Source organism: Carcharodon carcharias, chromosome 9 (genome assembly GCF_017639515.1).
Source record: "Carcharodon carcharias isolate sCarCar2 chromosome 9, sCarCar2.pri, whole genome shotgun sequence".
In the NCBI taxonomy this organism is placed as follows: Eukaryota; Metazoa; Chordata; class Chondrichthyes; order Lamniformes; family Lamnidae; genus Carcharodon; species Carcharodon carcharias.
Genome location: NC_054475.1, coordinates 118,457,411 through 118,481,980, shown reverse-complemented (window position 1 = coordinate 118,481,980; position 24,570 = coordinate 118,457,411).

Genomic DNA, 24,570 nt, shown 5'->3' with positions numbered 1-24,570 from the left:
AGACTGGACTTGCGGCAGGTGGTGAGGGGATCAACGAGGGAAAAACATACTTGACCTCATCCTCACCAACCTGCCTGCCACAGGTGCATCTGTCCATTACAGTATTGCTAGCAGTGACCACTGCACATTCCTTGTCGAGACCAAGTTCCGTTTTCACTTTGAGGATACTCTCCATTGTGTTTTGTAGCACTACCCCCATGCTAAATGGGATATATTTCAAACAGATCTAGCAACTTAAGAATGGGAAACTGTGAGGTGCTGTGAGCCATCAGCATCAGCAGAATTGTACTCAAACACAATCTGTAACCTCATGGCCTCACATATACCCCACTCGTCCTTAACCACCAAGGCAGGAGATCAATCCTGGTTCAATGAAAAGTGTAGGAGGGCATGCGAGGAACAGCACCAGGCATATCTAAAAATGAAGTGTCAACCAGGTGAAGCTACAACACAGGACTACTTACATGCCAAACAGCATAAGAAGCAAGTGATAGACAGAGCTGTGATTCCAGAACCAACAGATCAGATCTAAGCTCTGCAATCCTGCCACATCCAGTCCTGAATGGTGGTGGACAATTAAACAACTCATTGGGGGAGGCCACTTCCCAAATATCCCTATCCTCAATGGCGGAGGAGTCTAGCACATCAGTGCCAAATATAAGGCTGAAGCATTTGCAATCATCTTCAGCCAGAAGTGCCGAGTGGATGATCCATCTCGGATTCCTCCAGAGGTTCCCAGATTCACAGATGCCCTTCTTCAGCCAATTCGATTCACTCCACGTGACATCATGGAACAGCAGAAGACACTGAACACTGCAAAGTCTATGGGCCCTGCAATTGTACTGAAGACTTGTGCTCCAGAACTTGCTGCGCCCCTAGCCAAGCTGTTCCAGTACAGCTACAACACTGGCATCTACCTGGCAATGTGGAAAATTGTCCAGGTATGTCCTGTACACAAAAAGCAGGACAAATCCAACCCAGCCAATTACCAACTGATCAGTCTAATCTTGATCATCACTATAGTGATGGAAGGGGTCATCAACAGTGCTATAAAGTGGCACTTGCTTAGCAATAACCTGCTCACTGATGCTCAGTTTGGGTTCTACCAAGATCCCGCTGCTCCAGACCTCATTACAGCCTTGGTTCAAACAAGGACAAAAGAGCTGAACTCCCGAGGTGAGGTGAGAGTGACTGCCCTTGACATCAAGGCAGCATTTGACTGAGTGTGGCACCAAGGAGCCCTAGCAAAACTGAAGTCAACGGGAATCAGTGGGAAAACACTCCGCTGGTTGGAGTCATATCTAGCACAAAGGAAGATGGTTGTTGGAGGTCAATCAACTCAGCTCCAGGACATCACTGCAGGAGTTCTTCAGGGTAGTGCCCTTGGCACAATTATCTTCAGCTGTTTCATCAATGACCTTTCCCCCATCGTAAGGTCAAAAGTGGGGATGTTCGCTGATGATTGCACAATGTTCAGCATCATTCACGATTCCTCAGATACTGAAACAGTCCATGTCCAAATGCAGCAAGACCTGCACAATATCCAGGCTAGGGCTGACAAGTGGCAAGTAACATTTTCGCCATGTTAGTGCCAGTCAATAACCATCTCCAACAAGAGAGAATCCAAATATCACCCCTTGACATTCAATGGCATTACCATCACTGAATCCCCTATTATCAACATCCTGGGGGTTACCATTGACCAGAAACTGAACTGGACTAGCCAGTTAAATACTGTGGCTACAAGAGCAGGTCAAAGGCTAGTAACCCTGCAAAGTGTAACTCACTTTCTGACACCTCAAATCATCTACAAGGCACAAGTCAGGAGCATGATGGAATACTTTCCATTTGCCTGGAATGCAGCTCCAACAGCACATAATAAGCTTGACACCATCCAGATCAAAGCAATCAACTTGATTGGTGCCACATCCACAAACATTCACTCCCTCCACTACTGATGCACAGTGGTAGCAATGTGTACCATCTACAAGCTGCACTGCAGGAACACAGCAAGGCTCCTTAGATTGCAACTTCTAATCTCAAGTCAGCTACCATCTAGAAGGACAAGGCCAGCAGACACATGAGAACACCACCACCTGGAAGTTCCTTTCAAACTATTCACCATCCTGACTTGGAAATATATCACTGTTCCTTCACTGTGGTTGGGTCAAAATCTTGAAACTCCCTCCCGAACAGGACCACCCTCCCTACCCGATGAGCCCTCATGAGTCCCAGTGCCCAGCCACGCACCCCCCCTGCTCCTGCCCATGATCTGTGCCACCATTCTTGTCCCCCTCAGTGACCCTCCCGTAGAGAACTATATTGACCATACCCAAATCCTGACCCTCCCATCCTCCCGCATCCCACTCACACCTCTCATTATCACCATCCCTTCGTTCCATCAATACCCTCAGTTATACCACCAAGGACTTCGCTATTGACTCCACTGGTCCTTCTCTATAAAACACTACACCCCCCCCATTCCCCATGCAGACACCCATCCTTCCCTGCCCACACACCCACCCTTCCCCACTCACACACCCACCTTTCCCTGCTCACACACCCACCCTTCCCCACTCACACGCCCACCTTTCTCCGCTCACACGCCCACCCTTCCCCACTCACACGCCCACCCTTCCCCACTCACACACCCACCCTACCCCACTCACACACCCACCTTTCCCCGCTCACACACCCACCCTTCCCCACTCACACACCCACCTTTCCCCGCTCACACGCCCACCTTTCTCCGCTCACACGCCCACCCTTCCCCGCTCTCACGCCCACCCTTCCCCACTCACACACCCACCTTTCCCCGCTCACACGCCCACCTTTCTCCGCTCACACGCCCACCCTTCCCCACTCACACGCCCACCCTACCCCACTCACACGCCCACCCTTCCCCACTCACACGCCCACCTTTCTCCGCTCACACGCCCACCCTTCCCCACTCACACGCCCACCCTACCCCACTCACACGCCCACCCTTCCCCACTCACACGCCCACCCTACCCCACTCACACACCCACCTTTCCCCGCTCACACACCCACCCTTCCCCACTCACACACCCACCTTTCCCCGCTCACACGCCCACCTTTCTCCGCTCACACGCCCACCCTTCCCCGCTCTCACGCCCACCCTTCCCCACTCACACACCCACCTTTCCCCGCTCACACGCCCACCTTTCTCCGCTCACACGCCCACCCTTCCCCACTCACACGCCCACCCTACCCCACTCACACGCCCACCCTTCCCCACTCACACGCCCACCCTACCCCACTCACACACCCACCTTTCCCCGCTCACACACCCACCCTTCCCCACTCACACACCCACCTTTCCCCGCTCACACGCCCACCTTTCTCCGCTCACACGCCCACCCTTCCCCACTCACACGCCCACCCTACCCCACTCACACGCCCACCCTTCCCCACTCACACGCCCACCCTACCCCACTCACACACCCACCTTTCCCCGCTCACACACCCACCCTTCCCCACTCACACACCCACCTTTCCCCGCTCACACGCCCACCCTTCCCCACTCACACGCCCACCCTACCCCACTCACACACCCACCATTCCCCGCTCACACGCCCACCCTTCCCCGCTCACACGCCCACCCTTCCCCACTCACACACCCACCCTTCCCCACTCACACACCCACCTTTCCCCACTCACACACCCACCTTTCCCCACTCACACACCCACCTTTCCCTGCTCACACGCCCACCCTTCCACACTCACACATCCACCCTTCCCCACTCACACACCCACCCTTCCCCACTCACACATCCACCCTTCCCCACTCACACGCCCACCCTTCCCCACTCACATATCCACCCTTCCCTGCTCACACGCCCACCTTTCCCCGCTCTCATGCCCACCCTTCCCCACTCACACACCCACCTTTCCCCGCTCACACGCCCACCCTTCCCCACTCACACACCCACCTTTCCCCGCTCACACGCCCACCTTTCTCCACTCACACGCCCACCCTTCCCCGCTCACACGCTCACCCTACCCCACTCACACGCCCACCCTTCCCCACGCACACGCCCACCTTTCCCCGCTCACACGCTCACCCTTCCCCACTCACACGCCCACTCTACCCCACTCACACGCCCACCCTTCCCTTTTCAAATGCCCACCCTTCCCCGCTCACACACCCACCATTTCCCGCTCACATGCCCACCCTACCCCGCTCACACGCCCACCCTACCCCGCTCACACGCCCACCCTTCCCTTTTCAAATGCCCACCCTTCCCCGCCCACCCTTCCCCACTCACACGCCCACCCTTCCCCACTCACACGCCCACCCTTCTCTGCTCACACACCCACCATTCCCCGCTCACACGCCCACCCTTCCCCGCTCACACGCTCACCATTCCCCGCTCACACGCCCACCCTACCCCACTCACACGCCCACCTTTCCCCGCTCACACACCCACCCTTCCCCTCTCACACACCCACCATTCCCTGCTCACACGCCCACCCTACCCTTTTCACACGCCCACCCTACCCCGCTCACACGCCCACCCTTCCCTTTTCACATGCCCACCCTACCCTGCTCACACGCCCACCCTTCCCTGCTCACACGCCCACCCTTCCCTGCTCACACGCCCACCCTTCCCTGCTCACACGCCCACCCTTCTCTGCTCACACGCCCACCCTTCCCTGCTCACACGCCCACCATTCCCTGTTCACATGCCCACCATTCCCCATTCACACACCCAGCCTTCCTCTCATCCTTTCAAGCCCCCCTCCCCTTTGCATACCATTTCATGCAGTCCTGACCAATAGCTCAGGCAGCGTCGACTGATTGGTAAGTCCCATTTGTCTCCCTCGCCATATACATGCCACATTAGTCAAGCCGGGTAACTGGCCAGTTTAAATCCCCACTGGTGGGGCAGTGGATTTGCCAATGGCATAAGATTCCATTCGGTTGCCCCGTTAATGAGCATTCATGAGTTACAAAATGCGTCCCTAACTTTCATCAGCAGGAAAGGTGACCTGCCATTAACCTGTCATGAAAGTCAGGTGAGGACAATTCCCAACTAATTTCCTAATGTCGAGAAACTGATTTTTTGCCATCCACCAAATTTCTGCCCCTGCCTGCCACAGTTCCCACTGCTGGCAGGAGGGGAAGATTCCACTCATGGTGTTCAATGGTTTAATTGTTTTGGGTTTGATTGGTTAGTCTGATTCACTGATCCTAGTACACTTGCTTGATTGCTTAAACCTATGGGTGGAACTATGGAATTAAGAAATCTGTGAATATTCCAGAAAGAATCTGTTCTGAGTTGTCAACATGCATGTGTTGGAAATCCAGTAAGTTCTGAGATGTTTCAAAGTTCTGTGAATAAACTGTTTGGAACTAGAACTTGAGTTATCTCTGCATTGCTCTGACGTCAATAAGATATACAGCATACATGATAATGAGTATTTGATACTTTCATCTTAAATTCCTCTCCTACAGTGAAGGAGCTCTCAACCCATTTGATTTAAACAGATTTATGTCGAGAGAGGATCTCTTCTCAAATATTTTGACGTATGTGATGATGCAATAGTTCATTTGTTTTGTTTGATTCTGTATCTTGTGCTTGTAATGTTTAACCCTTGTTTTGCTTGGGATATTCTGTCTACTGTTCAAAAGCACAACATAAAATGCATTGAGACAGTACTGACCACATGTCCACACCATCATTAAGATTGTTCATTTCCACCTATTAAACATCAGCCAGTTTTGCCAATGCCTCAGCAATTGCTCATCTGCTGTTGAAATCCTCATTAATTTCTTTGTTACCTCTAGACTTCACTATTTCAGTGCTCTCCAAGTCATGTTCTACCCTCTAGAAACCTGAGGTCATCCAAAATTCTGCTGTGCCTGTCCTCGCAACAAGTACATTTATCCATACTCCCTCTGCTCGCCGCATTGCCCCAACAGTGGCTCTCAGTTAAACAAGGCCTCAATTTGAAATTCTTATCCCTCTTTTCAAATCTTTCCCAGGGCTTATTCCTCTCTATCGCTATTATCTTCTCTGCACTCCTCTAATTCTGACCTCTTGAGCATCCCCAATTTTAATCAATTCACCATTAGCAGATATGCCTTCAGTTGCCTCTGGAGTTCCCTTCACAAACCTCTCTATTTCTTTTATGTCCTTTTTAGACTCTCCTTAAAATCTATTAGTTTGACCAAGCTTTTGGTCATCTGTCCTAATAGCTTCTTATGCGTCTCAATAGCAAATTTAATGCTTCGATGATGTGCCTTGGTAATGTTTTGCCATGTTAAATGTACTACGTAAATACAAGTTGTTGATTGTAGATCTGGTACAAGTATGATTTATGACAGAGGCGATGTAAATTCATAGCGATATTAGAAAATGCAATGTTATCTATTTTGATTGGATCTTGTACTTGATAATTGACGCAATTAGAATTTTCAATTGACCGGCAGGAAATAATTACCACTGAATTAAACTCATATCAGTAACTATGAGTTGTTTTTAACAATTCAATCCAAGACTACAATTTTCTGATTTGTGTCCAAATTTTGTAGACATGTTGTTGCCATTTTACATTCCTTTTCAGGTGATGTACTGCTGGTTCATTTTTGAGTAGGTTAATGTATATAAAGGTTGTGTAGCCAAAACTAAAATAAAAACTGGTTGATTTTGAATTTATGCCTCAGATTTTTAATTATAGTGTAACATTATGCAACTGATAGTTCTTGTCTTTGCACCCAGGGAATGAAAGTTTCCTGGGTGTAAATGTCAGGGGAAAAGGGGAAGCAGATACATTTAGTCATGGTTTTCAATGAAGGGCATGGCTAGTTGTGCTCCTGAGCCTATACTAATGTTGAATGAGGTAGAAGGGGGCACCGCTGCTTGCCCACCTTAATTTTTTGACATTGCGGTTCTGGGCATCCAGATACAAATGTACTTTGACAAGCTGGGAATGGGCCTTGTACTGGGAGCTTCACCCTCTCTAATTGAAAAATCTGAGCAGCAAGCTGAAAGGAACACTAAGTTCAGTGTAAATGTTATTTTAGACCTATGGGTCTTGGGGTTTTTTCATTCATTTCCAAGAGCATGCTGCAACACCGATGTTAGTGGTTCACTTTTCTAGACACATGGCCCTGTCAGGAGGCTTGCTTACACTAGGGGTGTGATTGGGCCATGTTCAATTTCTACTCAACAAAAGAAGACAAATCTGAGCAGTAGGGCAATGCTGAGCCTTAAACTGACAAGCATTTGTTTTGCCAACCTGTGTTGCTGGACCACATGCCGTATAATTATTTATTAGCTTGTCCGGATTTGTTTTCCTTTCTATAAGCACTTCAGGATAACAAGCACTGCAGTGAGTTACAATTGAACAGTTCTGTGGATGTTGTCAACTAAAAATGAAGCCTTGCAAAAGTGTTGTGATATATTTCTTTTGAGACAGCTAATATATCTTGAAATCTTCATTCTAGCTGCTGGAAAGGTTAAACATTTCCTTTCAGTGGTTTGGTTCTCTGCATTTAATACTGGCATGTGAATATGAATTCCTCTGATGCTTACTTAAATGAGAATTCATCAGACTGAACCTTCTGGCCAAGGCTACTTGCAATGGATTTAGGGAGTGTGTCAAATTAACTGCCTTTGGGGTCTGAATGAGGAGGCTAAATAATTAGATTCATTGTCTACAAGATGATTTTCTCCCTCTTAACTCCATATTAATACTTTAGCTACCCTTCCAATGTCAATAACTTTAATAATATGCTGTATTTTGTGCTCTGCCTTACATATTTTTTTATTTTAAATTGCAGATTCCTGGGCTTTTAGCCAAATTCACCCAGGGGAGCCATAAGCACAATAGGCATTAATCCTGAACAATTTTTTTAATAGGAGGAATGAAGGAAAAGGCAATTGAAGCAAGGTCTGTCCAATGCCCTAAGCATTTCGCAAAGCTAGTTTAAGTCTTATTGACAGTTTATTAGTAATTCAGTACATTAAGTTTCACATCCCTTGATATATTGCTGTTGGTACACTGAATTGCACAAAACTTTGAGGGATTAGAGGTGTTAGAATGGGTGGTTTGTTGCATTTCAACCATGGTGAAAGTTAACTTTTGGACCTAGATCTAGTAAGAAAGATGGTCCTTCAGTTAATCACCTACAGAATCAGCATTAGAAAGTCAACACTATGGAGGGAGGGCAGAAAAGTCAATGTTGGATTGAAAATTGGAGTGGTTGTACCCATTTTTAGAAGCTACGAGGCTCCTTAAGTGTTTACAATGGTGCCTATGACATGAGCACAAACTTAAGAACCCTGGAAACAGGCAAACTTAAGACTCCTTTAGCATTGATCCATCCTTAAACAAAGAGATGTGTGAATCTCCCAGATGGCTGTGAATGCCCTTATTTAATTAGGTATTCGTTTGAGACTGCATACTGTCTATAACTCAAATGCCAAATTCACATGATTTGCAGCAGCCATTTTAATAGTCATGTTTTGAAAAGTATTTTCTGAAAGTTCATACTATACTGTGGCACGACCCTGAAATCTGCCACCTTCTGCAGCCATATCTCCAACCTCAGCAGGGCAAGGACCACATTGCCTGTGGCTGTCATGATGACCGTGGCTTTGAACTTTGCATCTGGCGTATTCCAATTTTCTGCCGGAGATAAAAGCAACATCTCACAGTTTGCATTGCAGTGCTGCACAAAGGAAGCCACTGAGGCTCTCTACAGAGAAAGATAATTCTTTCTTTCCTTTCTGCCAAAGAGCAGGTGGAGAGAGCACAAGAGTTTACAAGGTTTGCAACTTCCCCATGGTGCAAGGTGCCATGGGTTGCATGGATATTGCTCTTTGTGTATGCCTCATTCCAACTCTGCCATTGCCTGCACCAAAAGAGGTACGGGTCCCTAAATGTGCAGCCAGTGTGTGAACATGTTGCAATGCATCATGCACATCAATGCCCAGTCCTGGCATTAATCGTGATACATTCATTCTGTGGCAGTCCGCTGTATTTCAACCACCTTGGCAAACCAAAAGGTAGCAAGAGTGATCAGCTGATTGCATGGATCATGACACTGTAGCACAACTCATGCACATGTGTGCAGGTGGCATACAATGAAAGGCATGCTACCTCAAAAAATTTGATAGAGCAGACAATCATCATCCTGAAGCAATGATTTGGCTGGACTGCTCAGGACAGCCTTGTGCTACTTGGCTGAACAGTCTCAAGATTTGACATGGTATGCTCCATGTTGTACAAACTTGCCCTAATGTGGTACAGCCCTTGCCACCACCTTTCAGGCAAGAAGCTGATGAGCAGGAGCATGAGGTAGAAGGAGAAGAGGAGGGGAAGGAAGGAAAAGAAGCCATAACCTAGACAATCCTTTCCTGCCCGGTGCCCATGTGAACAAATAGTTAAAGAGCGATACCAAAATCTTCAGCCCTAATTTCTCATTCACCCACACTCTTCCTTCTGTCACTGGTCCTCTTTTGCACTACTTAAGTCCTTTTCTGTATGTCTTTGCTTGTCCTAGTACTGCCATGAGGTACTCCTCCAGTGGCTACGGCATGTCTTGTGGAGGACCGCTGACTTTTAGGGAGGAATCTGCAAATGGCTTTGGAGCATGACCTTAAGCAGCTATGGGCCTAGAAAACCCGGAGGTCTTCTGCCTGGGCTGGGCAGCTGACAGGCAAAAGCAAAGACACTCAGCAATCCAAGCAGCACGAGAGGAGCCAGGAGTTGAAAAGGAGCGAGAGGAGCCGGGAGCTGAAAAGGAGCTGGGTCAGAAGAGGTGACTCAGGGAGTTTGGTGAGGAGGTGCTCCTTTTGTTCCTCTTTCCACCTTTCTTCTGAAAGAAGAGTGACGACCTTGGTAAATAGGACCTGGTGAGTAAATTAGAAAAGTGCAATATTTTTAAACAAGTAGCTATACTGAGAAGCACCAGGAATAAGGGAAATTAATGGCCAATTTAATAAAGTAATATAAATAATCCACGCAGAATAAAGTTAACATAAGGGAAGTAGAGTTAAGAGATGGCAGGGCAGCTCCATCAAGTGGAATGTGAGTCCTGTAATATGTGCGAAGACATGGATGTTACCAGAGCTCGAGCAGCAGCTGGAGTCACTGTGGCACATCCGCAAGGCTGACTGCTACATGGATAGCATGTTCAGAGAGGTGGTCACACTGCAGCTTAAGGGCCTGATGACAGAGAGGGAATGGGTGACTACCAGGCAATCCAAGAGAAGTAGGCAGGTACTGCAGGAGTCCCCTGGGGTCCCAATCACACATTGGTTTTCCATTGTGGAAGCTGGTGACAGCACTAGTTCTTCAGAGGAGTGCAGTCAGAGCCAAGTTTGTGGCACATGAGCGGCTCAGCTGTAGAGGAGGGGAAGAAGAAGAAAGAAAGATCAATGGTGATAGGGGATTCATTAGTTAGGGGCACAGACAGGCATTTCTGTGGCCGTAGATGTGACTCCAGGATGTTATGTTCCCTCCCTGGTGCCAGAGTCAAGGATGTCACAGAATGGCTGCAAGACATTCTTCTGGGATAGGGTGAACAGCCAGAGATCGTGGTCCACATTGGTACTAATAACTTAGGTAGGAAGGCGAATGTGGTCCTATGATCAGAATTTATGGAGCTAGGTAGAAAATTAGCAAGCAGGACCTCCAGATTACTCCCAGTGCCACGCGCCAGTGAGCACAGGAATAGGAGGATATAGCATATAAATCATAGCTGGAAAGATTGCGCAGGAGGGAGGGCTTTAGATTCCTGGAACACTGGGATTGGCTCGGGTGGAGATGGCACTTGTACAAGCCGGATGGGTCACACCTGAACTGAGCTGGGACTGAGCTAGTGCTGTTGGGAGGGCTTTAAACAAACTTGGAAGGAGTGTGGGAACCAAGAGAAAATATTAGAGAAGAATACCAGGGTGCACAAAATACTGGGAGGGACAGGTAGCACTATTACAGAGAATAGTAAGTTAATAGGTGAAGTTGGAGTGTGGAAGAAAGTGACAAAATCTAGATCAGGGTTACTATGCATGTATGTGAATTCATGGAGTATAGTAAATAAAATTTAGGAGTTACATGTGCAGATTATCATGTGGAAATATGGTGTTGTGGCGCTAAGAGACCTGGTTCAAGAAAAGGCAGGACTCGGTGTTAAATATTCCTGAGTACAAGGTGTTCAGAAAAGATAGAAAATGAGGAGGGGTGGCAGTATTGGTTAAGGAGAGCATTGCAGTGCTGGAGAAAGAGGATGTCCCAGAGGGTTCAAGGACAGAATCAGTTTGACTAGAGCTAAGGAACAAAAAGTGCACAAGTACATTGCTTGGTATAGTCTATATGCCCTCAAAAAGTGAGAAGGATGCAGAAGAACAAATCTGCAGGGAAATTGCAGAGAGCTGTAAGCATTATAGAGCAATTATAATGTTAATGTTAATTAATTAGAGTTGTTAATTACCCAAATGTAGACTGGGGCAGTGGTAATGTAAAGGGCGGTGAGGGGCAAAAGTTCCTAGATTGTGTTCAGGAAAATTTTCTACTTCAGTGCTATCCTCTTTACTACATGCAGTATCAGTAACTGAGCAACTGTGACGGTAAAATTGAATGATCAGGTGTCTTCAAATTCTCCGCCTTCTTGCTTTTCCTGTGTTGCCTAGGCAGGTTCAAGTTATTGCGTATCAGAAATGAACATGAGTTTGGTTGTAATTAGGGAAGAGGAGAATAGAAGAAATGCATGCTTACACCATCAGTAACTTCCCTGACAGAAAAGATTGTGGGATGAGGAAGAAAAGCAATGTGAGAATGAGCAATAGATTTAGTTACAATCCCTGTGGGGAAAACGTAAACCAAAATAACCAAATTACTGAATGACCCCCAAATGAAGAAATTACCAAGAAGTTTCCACTTTTTATAGCTATAACCACAAACATTCACATCATAGCTCATAGACATATAACACCATGTGCAATCTCAGTCTTTCCAACTCAGCCTCTGTTATGTAGGATTTCTCACTTTCTACTCAATCATTTTGGCTCTCAAGTCATGTTCACCAGCAGCTACATTCCATCTGAGCTCCCTGGACCAGTTAACGCTGACAAAGCACACATTTATGAATCCACTCTCACTCGGGTCATATCAGTCCTGATGGCATAGCTTTCCAGAGTTTCTTTTCAACAGACCAACCAACAATATCCTGGTTCATGATCTGATCCCCTGATGCAAACTCTTAGATCTTTCCTCATACCTGAGCTATTCACACCACTTTGAGGATTCAGCCCATTTTAGCTTGCTGGTACATAATTTCCTGAAGAGCTTCTGGAACTTTTTCTTCTTACTGCCAAAAAGAAATCATTTTTTTTATGGAGAACTCAGCTTTCTCCTAAATAAACCAGGAGTTCAATAATTATGTCTTATGCATCACTCCTTTGTGTCTGTTCTGTGTGCTAATTGACTTTCGTCTCCAGCTTTCCTTTGTTTCTGCAGCCCTACTTTGTGAATGCCAGCCACATGGCTTTTATTCCTAAATTCCTTTCCATTGGTACTGCTTGGAGGTCAAGGGTTCCCAGGTCACATGGACCAGTATTTCTTATTATCTAAGAAAATTACAATTGATCTCTTTGGGAATGGAGAAGTAAAGAACATGAACAATTGCAAACTCTTAGGCCGTGTCCGGCCCATCTCTCGTGCATCCACCCTCACGCCTTCTCCTCCCTCCCAGAAACATGATAGGGTCCCCCTTGTCCTCACTTATCACCCCACCAGCCTCCGCATTCAAAGGATCATCCTCCGCCATTTCCGCCAACTCCAGCATGATGCCACCACCAAACACATCTTCCCTTCACCCCCCCTATCAGCATTCCATAGGGATCGTTCCCTCCGGGACACCCTGGTCCACTCCTCCATTACCTCCTACTCCTCAACCCCCTCCAATGGCACCACCCCATGCCCACGCAAAAGATGTAACACCTGCCCCTTCACTTCCTCTCTCCTCACCGTCCAAGGGCCCAAACACTCCTTTCAAGTGAAGCAGCATTTCACTTGCATTTCCCCCAACTTAGTCTACTGCATTCGTTGCTCCCAATGTGGTCTCTTCTATATTGGAGAGACCAAATATAAACTGGGCAACCGCTTTGCAGAACACCTGCGGTCTGTCCGCAAGAATGACCCAAACCTCCCTGTCGTTTGCCATTTTAACACTCCACCCTGCTCTCTTGCCTACATGTCTGTCCTTGGCTTGCTGCTTTGTTCCAGTGAAGCCCAACGCAAACTGGAGTAACAACACCTCATCTTCCGACTAGGCACTTTACAGCCTTCCGGACTGAATATTGAATTCAACAACTTTAGGTCTTGAGCTCCCTCCTCCATCCCCACCCCCTTTCTGTTTCTTCCCCCTTCCTTTTGTTTTTCCCAATAAATTATATAGATTTTTCTTTTCCCACCTATTTCCATTATTTTTAAATATTTTTAAATCTTTTATGCTCCCCCCACCCCCACTAGAGCTATACCTTGAGTGCCCTACTATCCACTCTTAATTAGCACATTTGTTTAGATAATATCACCAACTTTAACACCTATATGTTCTTTTGTTCTGTTGTCTGTGACATCTTTTGGTGATCTGCTTCTATCACTGTTTGTTTGTCCCTACAACCACACCAACCCCCTCCACTTCTCTCCCCCCACCCAAACCCCCCCCCCCCACCACACACACACACCTTAAACCAGCTTATATTTCACCCCTTTCTTGGATTCACTCAGTTCTGTCGAAGGGTCATGAGGACTCGAAATGTCAACTCTTTTCTTCTCCGCTGATGCTGCCAGACCTGCTGAGTTTTTCCAGGTAATTCTGTTTTTGTTTTGGATTTCCAACAACTGAAATGTTGACTTCATTCTTTCAGATTTGAAATTATGTTTGGAAAAATAAACACTTGGCATTTTGTCAGATCAAAAATATAGCACTTCTGAGAATGCAGCACTCTGTCAGTATTGCTATGAGCCTAGATTATGTGCTCAAGTCTCTTGAGTGGACCTCTAGAGTGCCTCAGATGTAAATGTCTCTGATCACTGCATCACTGCACCGAAAAAGTTCTTTGTAGACAAGCTCCCTGGGAGTAAGAGAAATTCCCTAAGATCTGGCCACCTTAACACCTAAAATTAGTTTTGAACCTTGACATGCAATAAGGTGAAAAAAAAACTAGAAAACAAAAACAAAAATGCAAAAGAAACAGCATTGAAAAAAAAAGTACACATATTCTTTATATAAGAATGCATCTCATTGAAGAGCACTATACATCTTTAGAAAATTATCAAATGCCAGTAAGTTACTTCTGGATATGTAACCACTTTATGAAAGCTTAAAATGATTTTTGGATATTTCCAAGGCAACCGTCAACCAACCACATAGAACAGTTAGTTTAACATATTTAAATTATTTAAAACTCTTAATGAGTCTCTAACTTGCTAGTAGTGCAATTCTCCCATTACATTAGTGCAGTGTGATCAAGAAACACCAGTCTTTCTGAACTTAGCACATAGGCCAATGGGCTCAAACATCTGGTGGCCCCAAATGAAGCGTATTAGATCTATTCCCGTATGCTCAGCCTGCAGCATTTTATTAGAACTGGATGCAGAGTTGCTTTACAAGGCTGATATCAGCTGAGCTTATTAAATGCATAGTATCAGCCTCTGTGGTAGCTATCCATCAGACTCTGTGGAAAGCTAAGGTTCACTATCTAAGTCTTCCATATTGAAACAGCTCAGATTTATATATGTGGGGAAAACTGAACTCAACAAATTGGGAAGGGGTGGAGCTTAGGGTTTAGGAATGAGAGCTTTCAATGTCAATTGGGGACAGATGTCCTGTGATAACTTTGTTTGAGGGATAAAAGGGTAGTGATTATATTACATCGAAGGAGATATGGCATGGGTGTATTCAGAGATATGTTGTAATACGGCTTGGTTTTTATTAGAAACTAATTTAAAAAAAACAATGTGAAGCTATCCTCTTGCTCCTAGACAAAAACAAAATCATGAAAATGAGTTACACCACATGTAGTTTTATCTTTAGGCAAACAGGGATGGGATGCATGGAGAGAAATGATCCTTTTTGTGACTTACTTTTGGTAGCAAATCTATGCAAATTGTTCACATTCACTGTAGCACCATAAAATGAGGTCTTTTCTCATTGTCATGGTAATTTTCCATTGACAATAACATAAGCTATAAAATCTAAGTAAATGTGTCTTAACTAATTTAGCAAGCGGAAAATGGGGTTCTTGACATCAGTAATATGTTGCAGAAAGCGATTGAAGAAGCAAAGGTTTACAAAATAAGGAGTTGTACTCATTGTGAGGGGGTCTTAATGATGAAAGTTATCAACCCTAAGAACAATATGAACCCCTCAGGCCCAGATGCACAATATAAGGTTACTGAAAAGCTGATCATAGTCTTGAGCAATAAGAGAACCTGCCAAACATTAGAATGTCATTTTGACAATGTCAAACAGCCATTCAAGAATAACATCACAATCAAGCTCACACATCACCCAGAGAATGACTCTGAAAGAACTGATGGACAGACGAAGAGAGGGTGGAAGTTTTGGTTTCAGTGGAATGTTTGGAAGCAGTTGGAGGCTATGAATTTGGTTTCTCAAGGTACCAGTGAACTATTATTGTCAGCAATATTTTAACTAAATCCAGGAGATCGCAAGTGCACTCATAGTCCAATTATTCAGAATGATATTCATCTTGCGAAGCCAGTGGCACAAAATTCCATGGTTTTCACTACCTTGGTAAGTGTAGGTAATATGGTTTCAATAGGGCAAGTTAATTCCAGGTCCAAATTCAACACTTGATCTCCTCCTCTTTCAAGTACCATGCCCTAAGAGTTCACATTTCTTCTAGCTTCCAACCTGTAGTTAGCATTAGCGACCATGGACTTCCGTTGGATTGGAGCATGGTTATGCTTGACCAAGTAGTTCAGTGGTTTGCCCTTGCCTTCTGCAGTATGGCTGACCAGGAAACTCTCCGACTCTTACCACCTGCATCAGGAGTAATAGAAGGATTGGCTGATTATCAACCTGTTTGGCCACATTATGAACCTACCTTTCATGTCCATCAAGTCCTGAGTGGGACTTGAAACCAGAGCTTCTGGCCCAGGGGTATAGGGATGGTACCACTGCACCACAAGACCTCCTCGTGTCTCGTGCTTAAAAATGAAGGCTGTCAATTCTCAATCACTGGGCTGAAAGTCACTTAATTTACTTTAAAAATGTGACCTACATATATCTCATTCCTAAAAATAAACAATCTTCATATATTTACATGGACAGGCAATCTGTCGCACCTTTTTCAATCATAAATTTCACTTACGAACATTTCCCTGACATTGACAGCACTGGAAACATCAGCTGTCAAAGCAACTTGTCCCCTCCAATAAAATCCCACTGATCTCGTACATGTGGTAAGAGTATTGAGGTTCTGGTAGCAGTATTTAAGTGCACTTCAATTATTACTTGTTTCAGATGTAGGTTACATGGTTTTAAAATGCGAGAGCCTTCTGCCTAGTTTATCTTAAACAGCTCATTTTGGAAGAATTTACTTGAATGTTTTTTTTTACATACTGTTGGTTACTCTTACAACTGAGTTAAATTATAAATGAAGATTGTGGGTTTGCAGTAATTATCATAGCTGTTGCATTATTATCAGTCATAACATGCCACTATATTTGGGTTACATGCTGCATGATGGCAGATGCATGTAAAACAGTAATTTGTTCTAATTTGTTTTTAAAAATGTGGTACTCTTTTGTTTCTTCACTCCATTATCTTCTCTTTTGTTCCCTGGTTTCTGCCAATTCCACTGATAAAATGATTGAAATAGGGAAATGGACAAGAATAGACAGGGATCACACACTGCTAGAGCAATTTATCAGTGTCTCCAGCTTCCAAGCTGTGGCTCTCACATAGCCAGCGGAAACCCAAGAGGAAACCTGCTGCATTCAACAAGGCCAGTAGCCAGGAAGGTCTGTTTTTAAAATAAATCCAGATCATTGTGGCCACCGGCCTCAGAAAATCCTATCAAGTTTATTGTGCCGACTGGTGGTAGCTGTTGAAGGTCCAACCCATTCGGAACCCCGCAGCACTGGTGACCACCCGGGCAATGTAAAACCACCTCATCATCCATATTTTATCCCCTCTATATGAAGGTATTGAGTTGGTCCATCTGCACTCTGACAGATCGCATCATGAACCTGATTGTGCAACAAAAATAGGACTTATTTCAGAGAGGATAGTAAGACAAGTTGGCACTAAGTCTTTATATATGTGTCAACTGCACCACATTATTTGCATCTTACAGTAGGTAAACTGTATTCCTCCAGTTCTGGCCTCTTGGACATTCTTTGCCCCACGTTTGGGAGCTCTGCCTTCAACTGCCCAGACCCTAAACTATGGAATCACTTCCCAAAGTATCTGAGCCTCTCTACCTCTCCCTCCTCCTTTAAAACACTCCTTAAAACCAACCTTGTTGGTCAAGTTTCCTGGTCACCTAGCCTAATAATTATTATGTGACTTGGAACAAATTTTGTCTGATGATGTTCATGTGAAGTGCCCAATGCTTTACTATATTAACGGTACGATATAAATGCAAGTTGTTGTTCAATAACACTAAATGTATCAGATAATTGTTAGTTAAATTATAAATTCCTATTTAAACATAATAGGTTCTTACTGCTCAAGTGAAAGTTTAGCTTAAGATATATTTCCCTCAATGCAGCAAGTCTGTGCTGATAACAGTTGGGTGTCAGACTGGGTTTTTGACAACCTCTAAGCAATAGTAACAGTTGATTCCTCTGCCTGGATCCTCAAGTCCTGTTTAATAAAGTCTTTCCGTTGAAGTTTTGAAGAGTCATTTTCTCAGTTAGAAATCTTTCATGGTAACACCCTGATTTACTTTAAGGAGGATAGAATGAACCCAGAGCCCCTTCAGTCACCAACGTTCTTGCAGAACAACTTTGCTGTTATAGTCAAATTCTCACCCTATATTTTTATTTCTAAAAGTTACAGCACCTTTCAAATTCAGTATTGCATTAAAGATAACTAATTTATTTACATTTTAAAGTCAAGCTGAAATAATCCATTGGCCTTTATTTATTTAAGTGGTGGGTCATGTGTAATCATTGATGAAGTGACAGATTCTGACCTTCTCACACTTCTCATTTTTGCAGCATGGCCTTTAACAGTGAGAGAGTGCGAGAAGCGGTGGGGCTGTTAACAGTGAGAGGAGTAGCGTGGCCATTAACAGTGAGAGAGTGAGAGGAGCAGCGTGGCCATTAACAGTGACGGAGTGAGAGGAGCAGCGTGGCCATTAACAGTGAGAGAGTGCGAGAAGCAGTGGGGCTGTTAACAGTGAGAGGAGTAGCGTGGCCATTAACAGTGAGAGAGTGAGAGGAGCAGCGTGGCCATTAACAGTGAGAGTGCGAGAAGCAGTGGGGCTGTTAACAGTGAGAGGAGCAGTGTTGCCATTAACAGTGAGAGAGTGAGAGGAGCAGCATGGCCATCAACAGTGACAGAGTGCGAGAAGCAGTGGGGCTGTTAACAGTGAGAGGAGCAGCGTGGCTGTTAACAGTGAGAGAGTGAGAGGAGCAGCGTGGCCATTAACAGTGAGAGTGCGAGAAGCAGTGGGGCTGTTAACAGTGAGAGGAGCAGCGTGGCCATTAACAGTGAGAGAGTGAGAGGAGCAGCGTGGCCATTAACAGTGAGAGAGTGCGAGAAGCTGTGGGGCTGTTAACAGTGAGAGGAGCAGCGTGGCCATTAACAGTGAGAGAGTGAGAGGAGCAGCGTGGCCATTAACAGTGAGAGAGTGCGAGAAGCTGTGGGGCTGTTAACAGTGAGAGGAGCAGTGTGGCCATTAACAGTGAGAGAGTGAGAGGAGCAGTGTGGCCATTAACAGTGAAAGAGTGCGAGAAGAGTGAGAGACCATTAAAGAGCACGGAGAGAGAGGCGAGAGACCATTAAAGAGTGCAGAGAGCAGCTGATTGGTGAGTAGGATTGGTGAGTATTTCTAGTCTTTAAAGTAAAAGTAAGGTCTTTAGTTTGTGTTTAGGTCTCTAATTTTTTCTTTATTTCTTTTTCCTTAAAAATAGCTTGTTAAGTATAAGATCGAGAGGGGGTTAGAATTGAGCTGTTCCGGTGGGATAGGCTTCACTTGAACCATGCTGGGACCAGTGTCCTGGCAAATCGAATAACGAGGGTTGTAGAGAGGGCGTTAAACTAAATGGAGGCAGGCAGTGGGGAGGGTTTTAGAGAGGGGATGTGCAGGCTAACAAAGCAAAGGATATGGCAGCATTGCAGGGCAGCTATGTAGGCATTGATACCCAGAGTGTGACAGGAAGGACAAAGTATACAAACACAAAATAACAGCAGCAAATAGGGTCAAAGAGGAGAAAATGGTAAAAAGACAAAATTAATGGTTCTTTACTTAAATGCATATAGTACTTGGAACAAAATAAATGAATTAATGGCACAAACAGAGGTTAATGGGTATGATCTTATAATCATTACGGAGATATGGTTACAAGGAGATCAAAGCTAGGAACTAAATAGTCAGCGGTATGTGACTTTTCAAAAGACCAGGCAGGAAGGAAAGGTTGGTGGGGTAGCTTTGTTAGTACGAGATGGAATAAGTGCAATAGCAAGAAATAATCTTAGATGGAAAGATGTAGAACCCATATGGGTGGAGGTAAAAATTAACAAGGGGAAGAAGACACTGATGGGAGTAGTCTATAGGCCCTCTAACAGTAGCTATGCTGAAGGATAGAAAATAAATCAGGAGATAATGAGGGCATGTAAAAAAGGCAGTCCATTAATCATGGGTGACTTTAATCTTCATGTAGATTGGGAAAATCAAATTGGCAGAGGTAGCCACAAGCAAGAATTCATAGACCGTATTTGGGACAGTTTCCTAGAACGATATGTTGTGGATCCAATCAGAGATTGGGCTATTTTGGATCTGGTAATGTGTAATGAGGCAGGTTTAATAAATGATCTCAGAGTTAAAGATCCCCTAGGAAGCAGTGACCACAACATGGTAGAATTTAGATTCAGTTTGAGAGAGAGAAACTTGGGTCAGAAACAGCTATGCTAAACTTAAGTAAGAGTAAGTACAAAAGAATGAGGGGAGAGTTGGCTGGAGTGGACTGGGAAAGGAGTTTAGCAGAAAAGACGGTTGATGACAATGGCAGACATTTAAGAAAATAGTTCATGACTCACAACAAAGATATATCCCAATGAGAAAGAATGATTCTAGGAAGGGGATAAGCCAACCATGGTTAACAAAGGAAGTTAAGGATAGCATCAAATTGAAAGAAAAAAATATACAATGTGTCAAAGATTAGTGGTAATCCAAAGGATTGGGAGAGCTTTAAAAAACAACAAAAGATGACCAAAAAGTAATAAAGAGGGAGAAAATAAACTTTGAGAGTAAACTAGCAAGTAATATAAAAACAGACAGCAAGAGGTTCTTTAAATATATAAAAAGGAAGAGAGAGGCCAAAGTGAACTTAGGACCCTTAGAGAATGAGGTGGGGGGAAATAATAATGGGGAACATGGAAATGGTAGAGGAGGTGAATAAATATGTTGCATCATTTTTCACGGTAGAAGACATTAATAGCATTCAAAAAAATACTAAATAATCAAGGAGCGAAAGGGGTGGAGGAAATAAATACAAAAGAGATTGGGAAACTAATGGGGCTAAAGGCTGATAAGTCCCCTGGACCTGATGGGTTGCATCCTAGGATATTAAAGGAAGTAGCTACATTAACATTGAATGCACTGGTAGTAATCTTCCAAGAATCCTTAGATTCTGGAAAAGTCCCAGAAGATTAGAAAACTGCCAATGTAATGCCCTTATTCAAAAAGGGAGGGAGACAGAAAATAGGTCAGTTAGCTTTACATCCATCATTGGGGAAACGTTGGAATCTATTATAAAGGATGTAATAGCAGAGCATTTAGAAATGCATAATATAATCAAGCAGAATCAGCATGGCTTCATGAAGGGGAAATCACGCTTGGCAAGTCTATTAGAATTCTGTGAGGAGTTAACAAGCAGGATAGATAAAGGGAAACCAGTAGATGTAATATAGTTGGATTTCCAAAAGGCATTCAATAAGGTACCGCACATAAGGCTACTTAATACGATAACAGCCCATGGTGTTGGGGGTAGTATATTAGTATGGATAGAGGATTGGCTAACTAATATAAGACAGAGAGGCGGGATAAGGGGGGCATTTTCAGGATGGCAACGTGTAACTAGAGGAGTACCACAGGGATCAGTGCTGGGCCACAATTATTTAAATATATATTAATGATTTAGATAAGGGAAGTGAATGTACTATTGCCAAGTTTGTGGATGACACAAATAGGTGGGAAGGCAAGTGGTGAGGATGATACAGAGTCTACAGAGGGATATAGGTTAAGTGAATGGGCAAACTTGGCAGATAGAATATAACGTGGAAAAATGTGAGGTTATGCATTTTGGCAGGAAGATTAGAGGAGCTGAATATATTATTTAAATGGAGAAAGGCTGCGGAAAGCTACAGCACGGAGAGATTTGGGAGTCCTCGTGTATGAATCCCAAAATGCTAACATACAAGTTCAGCAGGTAATAGGGAAGGCAAATGAAATGTTAGCCTTAATTTCAAAGGGCATGAGTGTAAAAATAGGGGACTTCTTGCTAAACTATACATGGCACTAGTTAGACAACACCTAGAATACTGTGAACAGTTTTGGTCCCCTTATCTAAGGGAAGATATACTGGCATTAGAGGCAGTCCAGAGAAAGTCACTAGGTTGATCCTGGGTATAGAGGGATTTTCTTATGAGGAGAGGTTGAGTAGGCTAGGCCTGTACTCATTGGAGTTTAGAAGAATGAGAGGTGACCTTATTGAAACATATAAGATTCTTAGGGGGCTTGACAGGGTAGATGCTGAGAGGTTGTTTCCCCTTGTGGGAGAGTCTAGGACCAGAGGGCATAATTTCAGAGTAAGGGGTCACCCATTTAAGACAGAGATGGGGAGGAATTTCTTCCATCAGAGGAAATAAGAACATAAGAACTAGGAGCAGGAGTAGGCAATTCAGCCCCTCGAGCCTGCCCCGCCATTCATTACGATCATGGCTGATCTCATTTTGACCTCATCTCCAATTTCCCGCCCTCTCCCCATAACCTTTCAACCCATTACTAATTAAAAATCTGTCTATCTCCTCCTTAAATTTATTCAGCATCCCGGCATCCACAACACTCTGAGATAGTGAATTCCACAGATTCACGACCCTTTGAGAAAAGTAATTCTTCCTCATCTCTGATTTAAATCTACCACCCCTTAGCTTAAAACTATGGCCTCTCATTCTAGAATGCCCCACAAGGGGAAACATCCACTCCATGTCTACTTTATCTATCCCCTTTAGCATCTGATGTACCTCAATCAGTTCTCCTCTCATCCTTCTAAACTCTAGCGAGTATAGGCTTAAACTGCTCAAACTCTCCTCATAAGACAAGCTCCGCATCTCTGGAATCAATCTAGTGAATTTAGAGGGTAGTGCAGCTGTGAAATTCTTTACTGCAGAGGGCTATAGAGGCTGGTTTGTTAAGTATATTCAAGGCTGAGATAGACAGATTTTTAATCAGATGGGGAATTAATGGTTATGGGGAAAAGGCAAGGAAATGGAGTTGAGGATTATGAGACCTGCCATAATCTCACTGAATGGTGGAGCAGACTTGATGGGCTGAATGGTCTTATGGTTCTCTTTGGTTGTAACTGACCTCGTTTCTCACCAATAATCTAACTCCACAACAGAGGACAACTTTTGTCCATGGGCTCTTTCTATCCTTGAAGTAAATCAAGGAGTTCTCAGAAAGATTTCTAACTGAGGAAATGACTCCTCAAGCTTCAACAGAAAGACGTTAATGTTTTATTAAACAGGACTTGAGGATCCAGGCAGAGGAATCAGCCGTTACTGTTGCTTGCAGGCTGTCAAAAGCCCATTCTGACACCCAGTTATTATCTGCATGCTCTTGAGCAGTTGGGGTACAGGAACTCCGGTTTTAGAAGGTGCTGGTATAAGCAGATTCCTTCCATTGTCTACACCTTTCTTCAGCAGTCTCGTGTCTCTGTTTCAAACTTATAGGTTGCTTTCCTGGTTGTTGGGCGCTAGCTGTCTCTGTCAGCAGCCTCCTGTTCCCATACCTGATAGCCAGTGTCAACTACAGAGAGCTATCTTTCCACCTGGTCTTTGAATATCACAGTTCCCCCTGAAGCATTGCTTTGAGCATTCTGGAACCCTCCATATGTGACACATGTCCTGTCAGCACAATTGTCATTGTATGCAGATTGGCTCTGTTAAGAACTTCATTGTGAGTTAGTCCTGCTATCTGATGTTCATGATGGAAGGGCTCCAGCAATCACATTTGTTTTTGCACAGAACACAGAACCTATGACTCTGACCCATACAAGAGGGTGGTGATGATAACATGAGCTTTGGTAGAGATATGTAGTGAATTGCTTCGCCAGAGATGCTTTGAGAGGTAGCCATTGGTCTTGGACAGTCGATTGTCGATGTCCTTATTAACAGTGGCATCATTTGAGATAATTCTAACTAGATAGGTAAACTATTCTACTGCGTTGAGATTGCTGCTGTCAATGCTGATCTGCAGTGAATTGCAATTTTTTCAGGGCACATAGTTAGCACAAAACATTTGTTTACTTTAGGCTAATAGTAATGCCAAAGGCATTTTTTGCCTGAGAAAAACATTGGGTGGTAGACTAGTTTTGTAGATCTCATTAAGACGTTCGATTCAATCAGGCAGGTTGGGCTTTAGAAGATGCTATCTAGATTGGGTGCCCTCCAAGGTTCCTCACAGTTTTCTGCATGAAGGCCAAAGGAGTTGAGGTCAAGCAGAATGGAGCCCTCTCGTAGCCTCCCTACCTCCAATGCCTTTAAGCAAAGGGTGTGCTGGTGTTATGACCAATGCAGTTGGTAAATCAGAGCTATTTTTTAAAATCCCAGAGGAAAACTTTAAACAACTGTCATAGTCAATAAATGTTAGTGTTATGTTTGAGATGCGACTCTAAACTCAGGAATCAGAACACTAGTTCTCGAAGTTTTACATTAACTAAATTAAACATTTTATTCATTTACACAGGTTAAAATATATGTACACATGGCTACAAATTACTACTATCATAATTTTTAACAAATTCCTGAATTAATCTCCATTAAGGCAACAGCAACCCATAGGGCAGAATTTTCTGGGTGACGTGTGGGTGGTAAGCCCCGCACATCAGCGCTTAAAATAGTGCGCGTTGACATCAGGCGAGCATCATCATGCACCATCGCGATATTGAGCTAGGCGCGCGTGCACTGAAGTGTGACACGCGCCTGCCATTAATTAAAGGCCTTGATAAGGCCTATAACTCGGCAATCGATTCTGATTTTGAAGCGTCCATGCGATCTTCGGCTCGGCGCAAGGGCGCAATGGGCAGACAGGTAACTGACATTTTAACAAAACTCAT